Source organism: Zingiber officinale, chromosome 9B (assembly GCF_018446385.1).
Source record: "Zingiber officinale cultivar Zhangliang chromosome 9B, Zo_v1.1, whole genome shotgun sequence".
Lineage (NCBI taxonomy): Eukaryota > Viridiplantae > Streptophyta > Magnoliopsida > Zingiberales > Zingiberaceae > Zingiber > Zingiber officinale.
Window position 1 is genome coordinate 27388975 of NC_056003.1, and position 5704 is coordinate 27394678.

Here is a 5704-nt window from a genome sequence, read left to right on the forward strand (position 1 = left end):
AGCAAATATGGTTGTCCACTCTGTGAAAGAAGGTCACATAATGTCGAGCAGATATGGCTATCCACTCTGCGAAAGAAAGTCCCATAACCCAATAATCGCCCCGTGGTTTGTTCGGCCAAATCGCTCATCTGGCTGGATGAAGGCAGTGCCTTGATACTTTAGTGATTAGAGAAAGGAAACCAGATGTCCATAGATACAACGACCATATAAAGGCTAGTCCGACTGGACCGCTTGTTTGGCTGGACAGAGGGCGATCTACTGAACCAGGTGATTATAAAGGCTAGTTCGACCGGATTGCTTGTCCGGCCGGACAATGATGATCTACTGAGTCATACGCCCAAGAGGAGAACTACTCCGAGCGAACGAGTGGGGAGTCCCGACCCATCGTCTCCCATTTGGCCAACAGTAGGACCTCCTGTACGGCTTATCGTATCTTTTTGGGAATATGTGCCGCTAACAACAAAACATAGTTAGTAGGCAAAGCATACGATGGAAGCTTACTACTGTCACCTCCGGGATTTGCATGCCCTGTTAAGGAACGGTGCCAAAGACACTTTTTTGACTTGTATTTTCATAGGAAAAATGGAAAAATGTGCATGTGGTTTGAGAAGCATGCACGTACGTTACAGGACCACTATATAAAGGGGGTTCATGCATCGGCGAAGGAATACGCTATTTGTGATTACACTCTTGTTATTGCTACAGTTCTCTTTGTTCGTCATTGTTGTCGGTGACTGACTTGAGCAACAACAAGAAGCAGCAACCGATTGTCAAGCGTCGACGACTCAACAACGTCATTGGCAGGGCAACGAGCTGGCCAAAGAAGCCGACCGGAAGAGCACGCCGGCAGGAGGCCGAACTACAGGCCAATGGGAAACTCCTGAGAAGTGCCGAATGTGCCGATCCAGTTTCATCGGGCGCTATTCTGCACGTCATCTGAAGAACAAGGCCAAGCGAAGAGGATGCAAGCATCCTCCTCAGAGACTGTGCCTGCTCAAGATGGACGAAAAGGCATGGCACCCCGACTCAATGACTCTCTCGAGCGGAACAATTGACAGTTCTTCCAGGAAATCCTTGACGATCAGTTGCCGCCACACTATAGGCCTCAGACGATCGGAGAGTACATGAGGATGACTGACCCCGAAGACCACCTGATCAAATTCGACAACATAGTCACACTCAAGCAATACACCGATGGAGTGAAGCGTCGAGTCTTCCTCACCACTCTTTTTGGATCGGTGCAGAGGTGGTTTAGATGTCTGCCGATCGGATCAATCCAGAGCTTCAAGGACTTCCGAGCGGTATTTCTACAACATTTTGCCAGCAGCTATTGTTACCAAAAGACGAACGTTAACTTGTTTGCTCTGAAGCTAGGCAGTTAGGAAAATCCTAGTGAGTGAAGCTAGGTAGTTGGGAAAATCCTTGTGAGTAAGGCTAAGTGAAAAGCCCTGGTGAGTAAAATCATACATGAGGAAAATCTAAGTGGGTCAAGAAGGACCGCACTTGGCGATCGGAAGTCCAACAAGAAGTTGGCAAAGAGAAAGTCCAGATGGGTCAAAGGTTGACCAAACACATGGCGATCGTAAGTCCAATAGGGAGTTGACATGAAACTAGAAAGTTCAGACGTAGGAAACTTCCGAATGTCATAACTTTTGACTAGGATATCGGAATAAGATGATCTCGGATGTGAAACAAAGCTCATTTCAAGCTCTACACATTTTACTACTTACCAATTGATTGGGGGGGGGGGGGGGGGGGGCAATCGATCAGCCAATCAACTGGTTGACAAAGAAACAAAACAAAATGACTTGATCGATTGGGTAATCAATCAAGATCTACCCTAATCGATTGGGAGAGTTTGGGAGCGAATAGTGAGGTTTTGAATCGATTGGGTGATCGATTGAAGCTATCAATTGATCAGGTGATTGATTGAGAGCATTTCTTCACGACGAACAGTGAGTTTCCCAATCCATTGGTCAATCGATTGGGAGAAGATTTCTGCGAAGCGTAGTGAGAGTACAGAGGCACTTTGAATCGATCAGTCGATCGATTCAAGCCTCCCCAATTGATTGGTTAATCAATTGGGATATGATCATTGCGCAGGTTGCGAGGTTTGGATGGCTGGGATCATTGGGATCTAACGTGACAATCGATTGGGAGCAGACTCAATCGATTGGGAGCTCTAAAAGAGCATATATAAAGGTGATGACGAGTTCAAACGCCGCATCTCTCTTCTCCATCTTCTCCGCCAGTTCTTGGAAGTCTTGGTAGGAAAAATGTTGCTGCATTTCCCATCTTCAAGAGACATTCAAAGCAAGAAAAGCTTAAGGATTCAAGGTTCAAAGTGTCAAGTCATTTTCGATTTGTATTTACGTTTTGTTTCCTTGTTTCAAGTTGTATTTTCTTGTTCTTCAGTTGTAGAGGTTTCTTCACCTCTGGTTGTTCTGAGAATGAGTTAGAGTGTGCTCGGCATGGATCCTTGGATTAGTCACCTCATTTTGAGGTGGATATCAAGTAAATCCTACTTGTTAACATTGAGAGCTTGCTTTGAGTTTATCCGCTGCAAAATCAACATCGACGAAGCGAGCAAGAAAAGCTATTCACCCCCCTCTAACTCCAAAGTGTCACAACAAGTGGTATCAGATCCAGGTTGCTCTTCACCGGAATCATCGTCGGAAGGACAATGTGCTAGAAGTCAACAAGTCAAAGATTTCAAAATGTTCAACTTCAAATGGATTTCCAAGATGGACTCGGATTCGACACAAGAATGTCTCGACCATTCACATCAACAAGCTTCAATTCCTGGAAATCAAGAACCGAAAACTTTTTCATAATGGAGATAGAACAATAGTTTGCTCTAATGGAGGGATTTGAAGCTCCAACAGATTCAAAAGGTAAAATCCTTAAGAAAAGCAAATTGAGGAAGGAGCAAATTTTAAGGTGCAAGGCAAATGACAAGGTAACCAAATTATTGGTTAGTTTATTGTCAAGCACAATTTTATGCAAGATTGGAGAATGCAAAGATGCCAAGGAGCTTTGGAGCAAGTTAACATGAATTTATGAAGAACCCTCTGCTACACCAAATCAAGACAAATCCAAAGAGGGTAACTCATCGGATCAAGAAGAAGAGAACTCTGAGGTTGAGAGGTGCTCAACATCGGAAGAAGAAGAAGTCCAAGAAGCTTCATCCTCAATGGAGGGCAACAAAAAGGGCAAAGAGAGAGCATACTCTTTGTTCAATGTGCAAGAGGATGAACAAGAAGAGGCCTCCACCTCTAGGATTAGGGGGAGCGTCGTTCATTGACACCGAAGAAAGAAGAAGCTTCTACGTCCGAGTTAAATGGAGAGGAAGATGATGCCACCTCCATAAGTCAAGAAAAATCAAATGGAGGATCATGTGCCACCCCTACAAGCAAATGTATAGAAATTTCAATTAGCAATAATAAAAACCATATTATTTGCTTTGAGTGTAGGGAGAAAGGGCATTACAAAAACAAGTGCTCTAAGTTGACCAAAAAGAAAGGTCAAGTGGCACCAAAGGACATGAAGAAGTCCAAGAAGGTCGGTCCCGTAACAAGGAAGAGCAAGGAACACATTGTGTGTTTCTTGTACAATCAAAGAGGGCATTATCAACGTCAATGTCCTAAGGGGAGGAAACCAACCAAAGTCAAAGAAGGAAGCTCAAGTCAAGGGAGAGCTTCAAAGGGAAAACTCAAGGTATCATTTATTGAGCCAATTCCTTTGACTCATGAAAAAAAATATGTTAGAAATAATTTATATCATTTCAATGCTATTTATCATGAAAATAGAAGGCATGATAGAATCAAAGAAAAATATGTAGCTCTTCATGCCAAGTCTACCTCAGCTAAGGTTAGGAAGGTAGATAACATCCCTTATGTGCTAGTCACTATTCCAAAAGCTAGTAGTCGTCCGTGATTTACCTCCTCCGTATTAACCCTAGGACAGGTTGATGGGGGCACTGGGGGTGAGCATATTCGCCTTTTGCCACCAGAAAAGTAGATAACAATCTAGGCAAAACTTCTATGAATTTTAGATATATGCTTATAAATAGAAATGCTCATGGAATAAATGGAAAAAAAAAATCAAAATCTCAGGATTTAAGGATGGAAAACCAAGCCTTAAGGTCAAAGCTTGATAAATTAGAAAAGACCCTAAAAAGAATGGAAAATATCCTTAAGGGATCAAATGAGCAAAACTTAGGTTTAGGACATCAAAAGTCATCCAATGGTCATAGAGATTTGGGATACAAACCTAAGACTAAGAAGGATGTGACATCTTATCATAGAGTTCCATATAGTTATGGAATTAACCCTAGGTCTAGGGGTCAAACCAAGGTTACAAGGGAGGTCATCCCTAGAATTAACTTTGAAAAGACCAATGTAACTAAGACTTCTAAGAATTCAAAAAAAAAAATCACCAAGAGGGTCACAAGGGAAGCTATCCCTAGAGTTGACCCAAGTGAGTCAAGTGTGACCAAGACTTCTAAAAAATCTAGGAAGGTCACTAGGAAGGTATCTAAGGAAGTCATCCCTAGTGAATACCTAGAACATCTAAGAAGCACCAATTGATTTTGGGTTCGTAGGAGTATATTCTCTATACCCTAGATGGTTTTGAAGAGTGTCAACTCTAATTGGAAGGGTAATTAACCCAACCTTGATGAAGTTGATACTTGGAGAGCATTTTCAAGGTAATTGTATTCCTTGAAAATGAAATGGATTATATTGGTTACTCTTTGAAAGAGTAAATGTGCCAAAATTTGAGAAATTTGACTTAATTTAAATTGACACAATTAGGAAAGAAGCAAAAGAAATACCAAGTTGAGATTTTGACATTTGCTTAGGGGGATAAGAGCAATCTAGGATGATTTCCTTTAATCTACCAAATTATTTAGTGATACTTACATATATAATCTTACTTTAGATTAAACATTTTTTTCTAAGGCTTTCAGAAAATATTAAATGTTTAAATTCTTTAAAAGGATTTGTCTAAAAGTGATTGATGATCCAATAACCAAGAAGTCCTAGTGCCTTGCCACAGCTTGGAAGCCGATTATTGAATTAAATATTTAATTGAAAAACTGATAAGCTTGTTAAATTAATTAAGATAATTACTTTCAATGTTTGTCAATCTTTGGAAAACACTATTATTTTAAATTTCTTCTACTTGTTTTTATTAAATCAAGCTTTTTTCCTAAAACTTAATTTCCATAATTTTTTTTTTTGATGTGATCAAAGGGGAGGAATAGGTACAAGTTTAGGGGGAGTAGGGAGAGTTATAATTTTATCAAAATTTTGATTTTTTTGTTAACTCTATTATAAGTCTGAATTTTGATAAATTAGTTTATTTCATACTTAGTGTTGCATTTTCTTTATTACAAACTTTATACTTAAAATGTTTTATCTGCAAATTCTTTTATTACTATTTGTTATTACCCTAACTTGAACTTGGGTTGATGCACATCAAAAAAGGAAATATTGTTGAATCCCGTGATTGTTTTGATGTGATCAACTAAGTTAGGTTAGGTCCTGTTTGATTTTGATCCCTGTGTCTAAGTGTGCAGGAACTTAGGAGCACAGGAAGTCGAGCGGAAGACACTGCTAGTGAGAAGGATGACAGGAGAAGGGAGTCAACGGGCTCGGTGCATCCGAGGGACGAAAGAGCTGCGAAAGAGTACACCGGTGGA